This window comes from Suricata suricatta, chromosome 11 (assembly GCF_006229205.1).
Source record: "Suricata suricatta isolate VVHF042 chromosome 11, meerkat_22Aug2017_6uvM2_HiC, whole genome shotgun sequence".
Classification (NCBI taxonomy): Eukaryota; Metazoa; Chordata; class Mammalia; order Carnivora; family Herpestidae; genus Suricata; species Suricata suricatta.
Window position 1 is genome coordinate 37,251,341 of NC_043710.1, and position 16,480 is coordinate 37,267,820.

General features: G+C 37.2%; 1 protein-coding gene, 1 long non-coding RNA gene and 1 pseudogene across 5 annotated transcripts in view; 1 reads left to right on the plus strand and 2 right to left on the minus strand.

The window, feature by feature from the left end:
• NELL1 (neural EGFL like 1) overlaps positions 1 to 16,480 on the minus strand; it is an 890,650-nt gene that overhangs the window by 301,058 nt on the left and 573,112 nt on the right. The window lies entirely within an intron of this gene.
• The window catches only part of LOC115271603, a 33,555-nt gene that overhangs the window by 8,557 nt on the left and 8,518 nt on the right, over positions 1 to 16,480 (plus strand). For both annotated transcript variants that reach the window (XR_003900021.1, XR_003900020.1), the window contains exon 2: positions 7,418 to 7,600. This is a non-coding gene — a long non-coding RNA (uncharacterized LOC115271603). The remainder of the gene's footprint in view (positions 1 to 7,417; positions 7,601 to 16,480) is intronic.
• LOC115271600 lies at positions 1,722 to 2,892 on the minus strand (annotated as a pseudogene).

The following is a 16,480-nucleotide window of genomic DNA, read 5'->3' on the forward strand; positions in this document are numbered from 1 at the left end:
GAGACAACCACCTTTAACAGAAAGTGAAGCTGTAGCTCAAATGTACTTATAGCATAAACTCCCATGGTCAAAGAGAAGTCAATAGCCAGGTTAGTGTCTGCATCTGGGCTGGTTGTGCCATGAACAAATTCTCCTAGTCATGAGAGAAAGAGGTGCAGAGTGGGTAGTGTGAGTTAAGGTATAGAATGGGGTTATGTGGCATTGCAGGTGGGAGGACCTCATGCCAAAATCCATCCCTTGCTCTATCATCAAACCATGCCTCTGGTGAAGATCTAGATCTGCCCAGAGCAAGGCACTATGTGGGCCAGTGGCAGCCCAGGCCAACGACATGTGTAAAGTCCGCTAAAAGAATGCCATGATTATAACTAACTTATCCCTGCTAGCCTTGTTCTTAAAGACAGACTTATTGATGGGTAGACAGTCACTCCTTCCTCAAATAAAGTCCCTGCAAACTAAATTGGTTTTCCAAATCTTGGCCCTGACTTTATACATAATGAATATAATATAAGGTAATATGTTAAGGCAGAGACTTTTGGAAACCATAAGGAATTTTTCAAGTCTAAGTCCACTGTCTTTAACTTGTGGTTCATGAACCACAGTGGGATCCAAAGGGTAAAGCTGAAAAACAAAAGTTTCCAAAAATATTTTAAGAATTCACTCTTTTTCTCAATTTCATTTTTGTCTGCAGGCCATTCTTGTAGATGAAGCCACTGAAAGTTCTCATAACCATTATTTTTATTTCCAACTTGAGTAATAACAATTTCTGAGCCCTGATAAAAAGATCATTTTGTTTGTGTATTTCCCAACTAGGGCCTTAAAAATACTGTAAATAAAATGTATTGTAATAAAATGACAGCAAACATTTAAATTATCCCAGTGCTTTACATTTTATGTATACTCTTCCCTCAAAAAAAAAAAATTAAAAGAAAGGAAACCATCGCAGACTATGAAGCAGTAAACATGGAGTTTACAGTCCATGGTTACATTTATACAGTGAAGAATTATGGGCAATATACCTCTTCAATGGGGAGTTGACCGCTAGCCTCTTGAGCTCCACTGGAAGGAACTCAAGAATGTACGTTGCAGGAAAACTGAAGTGCTTAGGGATGTCCATGTGTGAAAAATTACGCCAGCAAAAATTCCTTAGGAACCTAAACATTACCACAGAAAAGATGAGAGATCTAGGAGGGAGTAGAAGCATTCTGTCCTAGCTCAGCTTTATGGCCCTCTATTTATTATTAAGGTTACAATGTATATTTTGTAGGCAAATTTTTTGGTACTAATTAACTCATTAACAACCTCTAGAAAGAAGCCAGACTTCTCTGTAGGCTGGTTTGCTGAATTTTAATGACCCAGATAAAGAGAAAAATGAGCATTCTAGGTTCTGAGAAAGCTCCAGGACTCTACAAGCAGCTCTGATTTACTCAGTGTATCATATCATAGAGAAGTGTGAATTGTGAATTAAAATAGAGAAGAATTCCTCAATACATATACAACACAATAGGTTTGGCTAATTTAAAAAAGGAACGCTTATAGCATTTTTGAGACTTTAATTTAATAGAAAAAAATCAGATTTGATTTGCTTCCCTTGACTCTTCTGACTTGGAGCAGGAGCTAGTTTATTCCAAAGTCCACACTAGCCAAGCAGGTTTCTAAGTGAGAAGAGTAAGGTGAGGAGTGAGAAGGACTTGGATGTGGCTCAGCCTCCAAGGCATGACCATTTAATTGACAGTACTGATGTGGTTTAGTATATTATAAATGATATCCAATGTGGTACTCTGACCTCCAACGTCTGGAGTAGGGACACCTTTGTTCTCCATGGATGCCAAGACTGCAGCGCAAATGGAGGTGGCACAGGAGTGGAGCTTGAGGTAATCCAGCATAATACAGCTTGGCAGAAGCATGGCAGCCGGGATAGGCTATATTCTTATTGGCTAAATTCTTGCCTGATTGCCTTGAGGCTGTTTCAAACACTACATATGTGTGGCCACTGTTCACACCAGGCACGAGGCTTGCTCCCCCACCCAACCCTGTGCAGACGTTGTTGACAACGTTGCCATAAAGATTGGGCATCACCATTACATCAAATTGCTGGGGCCGGGATACCAGCTGCATGGTGGTGTTATCCACAGTCATGCCTTTGAGAGTGAGCTGAGGATAGCGAGAGGCCACCTCCCTACAACCCTGGAGGAAGAGACTGTCTCCCAGTTTCATGATGTTGGCCTTGTGCGTAGCCATCACTTTCTTGTGCCCCGTCTCCTGGGCCAGCTGGAAGGTATATTCAGCAATGTGCAACAACTTGGCCTTGGTAATGATCTTCAGGCTCCGAAGCACTCCTTTCACACTCTTGTGCTCCAAGTTGCTGTATTCACCCTCTGTGTTTTCCCAAACAACTATGATTTCAACATTCTTGTGCCTCGTCTCCACTCCTGGCAGACTCTTAAAACGGATCACGTTGGCAAAGAGATCTAGCATGGTGCGAAACATGTTGTTGCGGGATTTGTGAGATGGTGGCAGGTTGTGGTCAGTTTCGACGTTGCCCTTCAAGGCCGCACAGTTTTGATGGACTGCCATGATGGCATTGTGAATGTCTTCTTTAGAAGAAATGGGGTTCACTATCACCTCCTCGAAGTCCACAGGCACACAGGCATGCCTGAACACAGTCTTAACATGCAGCATAAGTTTGGGTCCAATGCCATCCCCAGGAATAACTGTCACAGTGTGTCACCCACCATACTTGGCTGATGGAGGAATAGAGTGTTTAAAAGAGAAGCTCCTCAGCAAGGTCTCATGGCCAAATAAAATCTCCTAAGAATGGCAGAGAGTAGAAGGTTGCAATATAGCCTTCACAGAGCAACTGGCAGCTGTCAGCATCTTCAGGGCCATGATCATTAAGGAGAGGTTAATTTATGTAAAATTACACAATCTTCCTCTTGTTTTGAATTGGCTTCTTTTAGCAGAATTCTAGATCCATAATTCTTGTGTAGGTCACAACTCTCTCCTCCACCTTGTATTCTATTCTGACAGACATTCTACTGCAGTGAGAGAGAGCTAGCCAAGAAGAGATGTGAAGTATCATATAGAAAATATATTTATTCAACATGCTAACCTCTACATGATATACCTTTTTTTAAAAAATAGGCTTTACATTTTAGAGAAGTTTTCGGTTCACAGCAAAACTGAGTAGCAGATTCAGAGATTTCACAGACAGCATCTATATCTCATAAAATTCACTCCCACTATCAAAATAATGCACCACAGTGGCACCTTTGTTACAACTGATGAACCTACATTGACACAACATTTCCACACAAAGTCCATAGTTTAGAGTTCACTCCTAGTGTAATAATTTCTGAGTTTGGACAAATGTATAAGGAAGTGTATCTACCACTATTGTGTCATACAATATTCTTTCACAGCCCTAAACACGCTGCTCTGCTTTGCTTACTTATCACTCCCTCCCTCTACCCCCTGGTAACCACTGCTCTTTTTAGTGGCTCCATAGTTTTGCATTACCCCAGGATGTCATATAATTGAAATCACATTGTATGTAGCCTTTTCAGATTGGCTCCACTAATTTAGTAATATGCATTTAAGGTTACCTCATCTTTTCATGGATTGATATTTCATTTCTTTTTAGCACAGAATAATATACTATTGTCTGGATGTACTAGTTTATATATTCACCTACTGAAGGACATCTTGACTGTTTCCAATTTTTGGTAATCATAAATAAAGCTGCTATAATTTTGGTAATTATAAATAAATATATGCAGGTTTTATGTGGACCCAAGTTTTCAACTTACTTGAGTAAAAATAAATAACAAGAACCTCTGTATCCTATTGTAAAAGTATGATTAGTTTTGCCAGAAAGTGATCAACTGTCCTCCAAAGTGGTTGTACCATTTTGAATTTTCACCAGGAATTAATGAAAATTCCCATTGTTCCACATCCTTGTTAGAATTTTTTGTCAGTGTTCAAGATTTTAGTCATTCTAATAGGCATGTAGTGATAATTCATTGTCTTAATTTGCATTTCCCTAATGAGATATAACTGTAAAGTACCTTTTTATATGCTTATTTACCATATTCTCTGATATGTTATCTATCAAGCTTTGGCCCATTTTGTAAATGAGTTGTTTGTTTTCTTATTGTAGAGTTTTACATATTTGGGATGCCAGTCTTTTTTCAGATGGGCCCTTTCCCCCAATCTGTGGCTTCTCATTGTTTTGACACTGTCTTTTTTTTAGAGTAGAAGTTTTTAATGTTAATGAAGTCCATCTTTTTTTTTATCACTTCTTTCATGGATCCTGACTTTAGTGTTGTCTATAAAAAGTCATCACCATACCTAAGATCCTCTAGATTTTCTCCAACATTATCTTTTAGAAGTTTTATAGTTTTGCATATTACACATACAGCTATGAACCATTTGGAGTTGATTTTAGTGATGGATTTAAGGTCTATGTCTAGATTAATTTTTCTACATGGGTATGTCCCCTTGTTCCTGGCATTATTTGTTGAAAGACTATCTTTGCTCCATTAGATTGGTTTTGATCCTTTGCCAGAGTACAGTTGACCATTTCTGGGCTCCCTATTCTCTTCCACAGATTTATTCATCTGTTTTTCTGCCAAGAACACTATCTTAATTAGTGTAACTTTATAGTAAGTCTTGAAGTTGAGGGTTGTAAGTTTTCCAGCTTTGCTCTTCTCCAATACTGTGTTGACTCTTGTGGGTTTATTATGCCTCTCCCCATATACACTGTGGCGTCACTTTGTTGATATCCATAAAATAACTTCCTGGATTCTGATTACATTTGCATTGAATCTATAGAGCAAGTTGGAAAGAAATGATAACTTGACAATATTAAGCCATCCTATCCATGAATAGAAAATATCTCAATTTATTTAGTTCTTCTTTGATTTTATTCATCAGAGTTTTATAGTTTTCCTCATATAGAGCTTGTACATATTTTTTATTTATACCTTAGTATTTAATTTTGCAGAATGCCAACATAAATGATATTGTACTTTAAATGTCACTGATTTATTTATTACTGGTACATAAGAAAGCAACTGAGTTTTGTGTAGTAAACTCCTATCTTGAAATATTGCTATAATCACTTATTGGTTCTAGTTTTTTTGTTGATTCATTCACATTTTTTACACAGATGATCTTATTGTCTGCAAACAAAAACAATTGCTTCCTTTTTAATGTATACCTTTAATCTCCTTTTTTTTGTCTTAGTGCATTAGCTAGAAATTCCAGTATAATATTGAAAAGGTGTGGTAAGAAGAGACATCTTTAGCTTGTACCTGATCTTTGTGGGAAAACTTTGTGTTTCTCAAATATGGTGTTAGTAGTAGATTGTATGTGGCTCTTCTTTATCAAGTTAGTGAAATTCCCCTCTATTCCTAATTTACTAAGAGCTTGTATCATGAATGGATGTTGGATTTTGTAAAATGCTTTCCTATATCAAGTGATATAATCATGTGATTTTTTCCTTTTTCATCCTGTTAAAGTGATGGATTACATTAACAGATTTTTGATTGCTGAACCAGCACTGCATACTTGGGGTATATTTCAATTATGGTGTGTAATTCTTTTTCTACATTGTTGGATTCACTTTGCTAATATTTTGTTAAAGATTTTTTACATCTTTGCTCATGAGAGAGACTGGTCTGTCATTTTCTGTTCTTATAATGTCTTTGTCTGGTTTTGTTAGTAGGGTAATGTTGACCTTATGGAAAGAGTAAGGAGTATTTTCTCTGCTTCTACCCGCTGGCATATACTGTATAGAATTTCATTTCTTTTTTTTAAGTTTATTTATTTATTTAGAAAGAAAGAGAGTACATTATCGGGTGAGGGGCAGAGAGAGGGAAAGAGAATCTGTGCTGTTGATGCAGAGTCTGACGTGGGTGTCAATCTTACAAACCCATGAGATCATGAACTGAGCTGAGATAAAGTCAGATGTTTATCTGAGCCGCCCAGGCACCTCGGTATAATTTCCTTGTAGAGTTCACCAGTGAACCCATCTGGTCCTGGTGATTTCTGTTTTAGAAGGTTATTAATTATTGATTCAATTTTTAAAACATATATAGGTTTATTCAGATTGCTTCTTATATGAGTTGTGACAAATTATGTATTTTGAAGAATTGTTCGATTTTGTCCAGGTTATCAAATTCATGGGCATAAAGTTGGACATAATATTCCTTTATTATCCTCCCTAATATCCATCATATTTATAGTAATGTCCCTCCTTTCATTTCCAATATTAGTAATTTGTGTCCTTTCTCTCTTTTCTTTTTTAGTTATCCTTTAAAGTTTATCAATTTTATTGATCTTTACAAAGAGTCAGCTTTTGGTTTTATTGATTTCCTTGACTGATTTTCTGTTTCTAATTTCATCGGTTAATGCTTCAATTCTTAATATTTTTTATGCTTACTTACACTTGGTCTTTTTATAGTTTTCCAAGGTAGAGCCTTACATTACTGATTATAGATCTTTCTTCATTTCCATCAAATTCATTCACCACTAACATTTCCCTCTAAGTACTTCATTTACTATATACCACAAGATTCTGATAAGCTGTGTTTTCTTTTTTCTTTTCTGTTTGATAAGCTGTGTTTTCATTTTCATTTTGTTCAAATATTTTTATATTTAACTTTCTTGAGATTTCTTCTTTTACCCACATGTTATTTAGAAATGTGCTGTTTAATCTCTATTAATTTTGGGATTTTCTAGCTATCTTTCTGTTACCGATTTCTAGTTTTTTTCCATTGTGGTCTCAGAGCAGACTGTATTTGTTTCAATTATTTTGAATTTGTTAAAGTGTGTTTTATGGCCCAGAATGTGGTCTGCCTTACTGAATATCTCACGTAAGTTTGAGAAAAATGTACATTCTACTCTTATTGGGTAAAATAGTCTACTGATGTCAATTATACCCCATTCATGATGATGTTATTTAGTTCAACTTTGTCCTCACTCATTTTCTGCCTATTAGAGTCCGTTCCATTTTATTCTTAACCCTTTAAGAAACTGCCAAACACTGTTCTCAAATGATTGTAATGTTTTATATCTCCACCAACAATGAAAGAGAATTATAGCTTCTTCAAATCCTCACCAACACTTGAGGATGTATTCCTAATTTTAGCCATTCTAATGTGTTGTGGTAGCATCCCTCTGTTTTTTATTAGCATGTCCCTTCTCAACTGTAAATGTCAGTGTCTTTAAATGCATGTTCCTATCTCAGAGTTACTAGCATTAATATCGAGGTATTTCTAGAAATTAACAATTCAACTCTGTAAAGCAAGCAACCTCTGTGCTTCCCAAAGCTATCCCAGCTGTGCCATTTAATTAAAAATTAGGCATATCTTTGTGTTATAAATGAGCCATAATCCCATTCTTACTTAACTTTCAGGCATCAATGCTCCCCCCATGCAAGTTTTTGGGGAAGTAGGGGTTTTACTTATGAAGACTTCCAAAAGCTGTTAAAATCCAAGAGGATGAAGATCCAGATTTAGTACTGGCTACCACTACAGAAACTCACCACGTCTAAAGTGCTGTGTTGGAGATTTTAAGTACATCGTCAGAATCTGCCAAGGTAGGCATTACAGTCCCCATTTTATAGATGAAGAAACTGGCTAGCTCAGATCTTACAAATTCATACAATTATGAATTAATAGAGAACAGTAACAGGTAAGGTGAGCAGGTCCAAGAGTCATAGAGGCCTAGGCCAGTGCTTCTCAAACTTGATCACCCTAGGATCTCATTGAAATGCAGATTCAAAGTAAAGAGTTCTGTTGAGGGAAGAGTGCAGATTCTGCATTTCTAAAGTGCTCCCTAGTGATACAGATTCTACTGGCCTCTTTGCCACATTTTGAGTAGCAAGGGCCTATCTTTACCCCCTCACAAGGTCCAGTCAGATAGAGCCAGGCAGCCTACTGAGAGTAAATAAAAGAAGCAGTACAGCTTCTTCCTCCTAAACATGATATAAAAACAGCTTTTGAGTAGGAACCAGCTGAGTACCTGCTTGTCACTTAATATGTAACATAAGAAAGATAATAGCTGTCCACCACCAGGGCCAAAGGCCAGAGCAGATGACAATACCAGGGGAGAATACTGGAAGATAAATGACTCAAGCTCAGCTACACAGTTTTGTTTCTACCAATGGGCCACTCTTACATAAGGATACACACCAATCTCTTCCTCACATGGGGAAGATCAATCTTTCAAAGGTGTGAATGAAGCAGGACGGAAGCCCTGAGAATGGGATTATAAAGTGTATGGTGGTTGAGATTTTAATAGCCAGGTTGATCTACAAACATACATGGACAATTGAAGAGGTTCTTAAACTCAGTGGAACAACAACAACAAAAAAACCTCCAACAATATGTTGTACAGGTGAAAGAATAACCGGAGTGCTAGGGTTTTACATATTCAAGGGGTAAGACTTCAACTAAGTCTGTCATAAGTGTAATGTTAAGACAACGTAAGGGCTTAAGTCAAGTACAGAGATAATATTTAAATTTTAAAATATATCCTTTAGAGAATAAACAGTAAGGAGCCTAACATGGTGGCAGAGAGGCCAATTAAGAGGTTATCACTGCTGTTCTCAGAAAGTGATCCCCGGACCAGCAGCATCAGGATTACCACAAACTGGTTATAAACGTATTTTCTTGGCTCTATCGTTAGACTTACTGAAGCAGGAAGTCTGGCGTCAGAATCCAACAATCTGTGTTTCACTGATTCTGATATACATTGAAGCTTGAGAACCACTAGGCTATGAAATGGTCCCAGTGGGAAATGATGGGCAGTTGTATTACAGTATAGGCAATGAAGAAGGAGAGAAATAATTTCAGAGAGATTTTGGAGATAAAAACAGGACTAATGACCTGAGAGACATTGAATCTTATTCTTAATGTCTTTAGTGGACTGGATAAATGATATCATTGATGAAAATGCATAACACTGAGGGGCGGGGGGAAGCAGTTGGGTCAGGGGAATAGGGTAGAAAATGAGCTCAGTTTCAGGTATGACATGTTTGGGGAGACTGTAGGAAATCCACATAAAGATATCCAGTGGGTAAGTCAATAAATGAGTCTGCAGCTCCAGAGAAAAGATGGTGGGTAATGAGAGAAATTGAGGGGTCATCAACATAGGGAGAGAGTCACGGAGGAGTATATGACACAGCCTCGAGCAGAGGGTCCACTTTTCCTCTGCTGTGACGGGTGATGAGTGGCAACCATAGGAGACACACTCCTAGGCATACACTCAGATTGTAATGCAAACCAAACATACAGAAATATGAATAAGAGCGGCTGACCAAATAAAGCAAAGTATTCCTAAGCTATTTTTATAGGTCATATCTTCAAAAGCATTTTTAATAGTAAAACATTAGTAAAATTATCTCTTAATCATCTCAAATCATAATTTTTTTTGAGGGAAAAGTATATATGACTAACATAAAAATTACGTAAAACTACTTTTTTGGCCAACTACCCAGTTGGCTAAGCTGCTGACTTCAGCTCAGGTTATGATCTTACGATTCGTGGGTTCAAGCCCCACATGGGGCTCTGTGCTAAGAGCTTAGAGCCTGCAGGCTCTTTCAGATTCTGTGTCTCCCTCTCTCTCTGCCCCTCCCCCTCTCATTCTCTGTCTCTGTCTCTCAAAAATAAACAAACATTAAAAAAAATTTTTTAAGTCAAATCCAGAGGTTTACAAGTAATATGAGAAAGCATATAATAATAAAAAACTCATTTTATGATTAAAAAGCATACTACATAATATTTATATTATTTATGATGTTAATATAAATAATCTTGCACATGTCATTAGGCTGATTGTATTGCCTTTGATTTGGAATTGTAACTGGACTGCAATCTCATTTCTAGGCTATGCAGAGATAAATGCATATGCATGCTTTCTTCACCTCTGTTATTAAAAATGTATCTGTGGGTAAATTCAAGGAAATAAGCACAACTATAAATCCACAGTTTACAAATAATATCTCAAAATTTCTGTAACTATCAATGACACATCAATAACCAAAGTCCATAGATACTTTCAGCAAATATAAAATAGGCTATGAATTATAAGCAAGTCTCTTCCAGCTAACTCTAACTCCACCTTTCCTCACACAAGCAAGCACATACTGTTGACATGCAAATAAGTCTGACATCCTTATAATGGTAACTCTGAGGTGAGTCTATTTTAAAAAGTAAATCACTTGCAAGTGCTTGTAACTTAATGCTTTATGAATAGGTGAGTAGTTTTGACATATGTCATTACTGATTCTGACACTGTAATGTGTCATACCACTGAGGTCCAGAAGTGCTAGGCTAGAAAGAGGATTGCAGCCAGAGCACAGAAAAATGACGGGGACAAAACTGGAGACTATCAATTTTGAACTGTTAGAGGACTAGAGAAGTGATCTGGGAGGGAGGAGGAGGAGAGAGCTAAAAAGATGTCATAGAAGCCAAGAGAAGCAAAATGTTCAAAGAATGAGTGCTCAGCAGTGTCAGTGTCCAATCCAGGGAATAAGTAAAATCAGAATTGGCAATGATGAAGTCATTGACAACCATTGTTAGGCTGCACTGATTAGTGACTGAGAGCGAAAGTCCCAGAGCCAAATTGTCTGCCATATATGACCTTAGCAGCTTTTGCAAGATTCACAACCTCTTTTGGAACTTATACTCTGATGAGAGGAGACCGCAGAAATTACATGACAGATAGACAACACAAGCAATCAATATATAAGTGGATCTTTCAGCATCAGAAAAGATAAAAATGCTATGAAACAAACAGAAAACTTGCTGCCTTCTAGGAGCTTACATTCCAAGCAGAATTAAATGAAATGTGTCTAAATGTGAAATGGAAATTATTGCTAAATGGGTCCTGATTAACCCAACTAGGACATGCTGTCCCTGAGCTAGGGTGGTTAGGGAAAGGGCTCTGGCCAAATCATAAAGGAAAGCTAGCAGCAGATAAATACAGAGGAAAGGAGATAATTTGTGAGATGGAAGCAAAATTGAAAGGCCTGTAGGGTCTAGTAACCATCCCCATTTGGCTGAAAGGAAGCATTTACATAGGAAAAGTGGCAGACACGTGGGTAAATTAAATTAGGATCAGAGGGTGGGGAATCTTGAATGGGAAACTAAGGAAGTTTATGATATCCTGAAGGCAGAAACATTTAAGGTTTTTGAAATAAAAATACAAGATATTGAAAGATACCACTTTAAAAAGGAAAACATGCACTTAAAAAACAGTACATTTTCAACATCCAAGAGCACTTTATACTAAAGCTTTGCCTCACTGAAAGCAGCAATTTTAACACACTCTAAGAAAACTCTCAAAATCCACTCCATGTTGTCCTACAGAATCAACTGATTATGAACACTGTTTTATCAATAATTTTTCTAAAAAGATCAACGGAGACTTACTTTGTTCCATTTTCTCTATTGCACAATTCATGCAATTTCCCTCCTGTCCTTCCATCACTAACAACCACAGAAGAGCTGATAGATGTGGCCAAATTTAATGCAATCCCAAAATGCATTCCTTGTTTTCCAAAAGGGAGTCCATAAGATACAATACCAAATCCAATGCAGAATCCCTTTGAAGAAGAGCCACACTTCTTTTTACACTAAGAGCTGTTTGGCTTTAGTTTTCATTAGTAAAGGTAAAAATCCACTCCTAGCAAAAAGGGTGCTGAGGTGGGGATGAGGAGCTCACCTTATTCCTGAGTTTTTGTTTTCTGGTTGTTTTTTGGTTTGGTTTTGTATAAAACAATGGCATTTATGAATCTGATGATTAAGCGACAACCTTAGCCTTTCCTGAAAAGACAACAGGTAAATACTCCAGATTAAAGGTAAATTACAAACAACTTATATCTTCCCTTCTCACTAAACTTGACAGCCACATGAACAACTCTATTAAATACTTCTGTGTTACCTAGGGCCTGGATTATGCCACTTTGAATTCTTTCTGCCTACCTAGGAGGATTGCAATCTTCCAAGAACTATTCACAAGTGTGATTATCATACTTTTCTTCAACTGCTCTGCACTTGAGAGGCTTTCCTTTCAACCAGGATCTGGAGAAAATCTCTTTGAGTTAATAGTGATTGGAGGCATAAGTCAATGGAGTCCTCCTCTCTGTTCCATCTAATTTTTTAGTTCAAAACAGACAGATCTCATAATGCTTGACATCAGCTCAGGCAACCATACACTGTGTGTTTTCTCAAAAAGTCCCACTTTCAATTTTCCCTAAATCATAGGTATAAAGCATGCTCTACACTTGTTAAGGCCGTATGACCCATTTTTTTTCCCAATAAGGTTATCATAGTAACTATAGAATCTGGAAATTAGAGGAAGCTTTCTGAATTCCAACTAGTTCAGCCAACTGGTTGATCTCTGGTCAATGTTACAAAGCAGGTGTAATTATGCAAATGTCCTCAAATGGATTCCCTTCATCCTCTGCCTGCAAATGCCCTCCCTTAACTCAAGATGGAAAATGGCCTCTACTGGGCACCACATCCAGGGTGTGTGAAAGATGCAACGACGAAGGAGGTGTTATTCTCATCACATTATAAACAGGAAAGCGGTATGCCAGGAGGATTAAGAACTCCTGCCTAGTGAGGGGGAGAGTCAAACTCACGTCTCTTCCATCTAAGCTTGTCCTCTTATCCCCTATATCATACTGCTGTTCTTCTTCTGTGTTTTTTTAAATACTCATTTATTTTGGGGAGAGCACAAAATGGGGAGGGGCAGAGAAAGGAGGACAGAAGATCTGAAGTCGGCTCTTTGCTGACAGGAGAGCAGTGAGCCAGAGGTGGGGCTTGAACACATGAACCATGAGAACATGACTTGAACCAAAGTTGGGAGCTCAGCCAAATAAACCACCCAGGTGCCCCTTCTTCTATGCTTTTTTATGTCTCTGTGGGCTCCTCTCCCCCATACCTTTCTCCTCTCATCCCTGGGCAGGGAAGGGAGAGTCTCACACAAAAACTCAATCACCATGATAGGCTTTCAGGCATCTAACAGATAAAGTGATAACTATACAAAACTAAAAGTTTTCATAAACTAATTTCCAAGATTAGTGGTTGAATGTATGTACTTGCATCAACTCCTTCTTGAAACCCAATAAAGCTATACTTAAGTTTTTGGGGTTTTTAAATGGTATTCCTATAAGAGCAATGAGAATGACAAAAGAGAAAACAAAATTTAGGAAGCTGGGAAGCAGAGGAAGGTGTGCTGACTTACTTTTCAGATTTGACAAAGTTGAATCCAACTCAGAAAAGCCAAGAAACAATTTTGCATCACAGAACCCAAAAGGCTCAGGAACTGATAACAGCAGACACCCCTAAGAGTGGCAGGTAAAAGTGAGTTGAAAATCTTCTTAGAAGTGGAGACATCCTGGGGCACCTGGGTGGCTCAGTCAACTAGGTGTCCTGACTTGGGCTCAGGTCATGATCTCTCAGTTTATGAGTTTGAGCCTCGTATTGGGCTCTGTGCCGACAGTTCAGAGCCTGGAGCCTACCATGGATTCTGTCTCCCTCTCTCTCTGCCCCTCTCCTGCTCACATTCTGTCTCTGTCTCTCAAAAATAAATGTTTAATTTTTTTTTTAAGTAGAGACAGCCAGATCATCTTCCCTATTCTTCTCAGTTACATGACTGCCCCTCTACCAATTCAAGAGAGATGGGACACTTATGGTCTACATTGAGGAATATCATGCACAACTGAATGCAAATTTCATACTGATGTTAGGGGAAAGAAGTGAAAGTTTATATAGCAAACAATGCTGAAAGATGTACTTACATTCTGGACAGGAGCTCTGAAGACTATTTTCTAAGGAAACCAACTAAAATAAAATAAAGCTAATGACAGTCAAGTGTTTACCAAAAGAATGGCCCAGATTACTCTACAGTGAATTTCGCTGTCAACCATTACATCCCCGTTTGCACAGAACCTTCAACTAGTGCTTTTTTTTTTTAATTCAGCTCTTAAATGAGTGAAGAGCCAGATTAAAACATGTGGGGGAAGCTTGTAATGTAAAATAAACCCAAAGTAAATCTGTAACCAGAAGGAAGATACAAGGACTCCATTAAGAGAAGAACATTTCAAATTAACTAGCATTAACATCATCAGAGATAAATAGTACTGCATTCATGATCGACAAACAATATGCCAAGTAACAACACAGAGGAAAAAGTATTGAAGTACAAAAAAGACAGCAGAAATGAAAAGTTCCAGTAAAAGAGTTGGAAGGTAAAGTAGAAGAAATCCCTAGATATTAGAAAAAAATAATAAAACATATAAAAATATGAAAAAAGAAAGAATATTGGACAATCAGGGAGTCTGGAATCAAAACAAAAAGAGAGCCAGAAAGAAGAGACAAAAGAAGTAGGTGTGAGGAGATAGGACAAGTCAGCAAAGACAATTCAAAAACATTTACGATTTGGGGTACCTGCGTGGCTCCACTGATTAAGAGACTAACTCTTGATTTCAGCTCAGGTCATGATTCCATGTGTCATGAGGTCAAGCCCCACAACGGGCTCTGCATGGGGCATAGAGCCTGCCTAAATTTCTGTCTCTCCTTTGCACACACTCTCTCTCTCAAAAAACCAAAACCAACAAAAAAAAAAAAAAAAAGAAAGAAAAGAAAACAATGTGTAGAGTTGAAAGCTATGCATATCTAGATTGAAAAGGCCCACGAAGTGCTCAGCAGAAAGAAGGAAAACTGCACCCCTGTTATGAAATTTAAAATGAGTAAATAAAAGATAAAAAGTCAGAAAGGTGTTAGATTTCTCAAACTCCATAATGGAACCTAAAAGACAATGGAACAATTTTTCCAAGTTTCTGAGGAAAAAAAATTATTTTACAACCTAAAATACAGTGGCTTTTCAAATTATCAGGCAACGATGAAGGTAAAATTATTTACTAGACATATATCTTTGGCTTATTATGTGCCAGGTAGTTTTCCAAGCAATTTTTAAAGTATCAACTCACTTAATAAAAGAAGCAAGTTTTCAGAGAAGATCTCAAAAGTTTTCTCCTGTGTACCTTTCCTCATGTAATTAATGGAAAATGTGTTCCATCAAGCCAGAGCAATAACTCAAGGCAGAATATGCATGGTTTACAAGAACAGGGGTTCCTGCCCCAAGGAGATGCAAAAGGTAGCCCGAGAATCATGGTGAAGAGAGTTTCCCAGACAGGAGCTATGTGGCAAGCCTAGAAATCAACCAACCTTTAAGGGAGTATTGATGTAACTGGTGAGAGCTTGGGGATAAATTATGTTAAACTCATAATAAATAAAGCAATAAAATGAATGACTCAATTATTGTTAATGACAGGAGAATGAAGATCTGTGAGAGAAAGGAAACCAAGGATACTTGATAATTCATTCATCAGTAGCATGCACATAGTCATGGGACCCCCCCCCACACAGAATACTGATGTAACAAAAAGATGTGTGGTGAGATGTATAAAAGACAGCCAAATCCCCAGCTTATATGGGGGAAAGTCAATAAAAAAAAGGTCAAAATTGGAAATATGGAGAAGTAGCAATGACACATGCTATTTAGAGATATGGATGAAAACACCAAAAGAATTTCTTAAAAACACTGAAAGTGGTTGCTTCTAGAAATAGGAAATGAGGAAAATTTCCAAGGGGATTAATCTTCATAAAGCCTCCTAGAACCATCTGGTTCTTTCAACTACATGTAGGTACACATTTCACAGAAATAAAAATTGATTTTTTAGTATTCATAGGTTTTTTTCATTGAGGTGGCAAAGCATAATGGTTAAAAATTAGTTAGCAGACTGCTTGGGTTCTAATACTGGCTCTTTCACTTATAACTATTTGACCTTGGGAAAACTGCTTTGAGAAAAAGAAATCTCTCTCTGACTCAGTCTCCTCTTGCATAAATGAGAGTAAGAATACTTTCCTCTAAGAGTTTTGTGAAGATTAAATACATATAATTTGAACACTATCTAGCTCAATGCATGTTTATAAATCATTTTTATTTGTGCAAATGCAGTATGTGAGGGTGTTCTTTATTAGTTTAAATAATAAAAAGAACAAAAATAAAACAGTATATCATTTCATTTCAACTCCATATTACACTGATTGGCCCCAAATTGTAATTTAAAAGAATTCTAAGAACCAATAAGCTAAAATTCTAAATGGCAATGATTTTTAGCAAACCCTTCAATAACTGAATATTAGTTGATTAGTATGGTCACTTCTTCAATATCTATTCAGTAAAGTATAGAAGGTTCTTCAATATTACATCCACTTAAAGAATATTTACAGCCTTTAATATTCTAACATTTTTCTACTTAGCAATTTAAGAAGTTTATAGAAGGCATTAATATGTCTTCTAGGGGAAAATGAATTAACTTTCATTTAGAATTCTCCCCTTTACCAAAAATAAATTATAGATAATATGTCTTCATATTTTGTGAGCACTGACTAATTTTTTT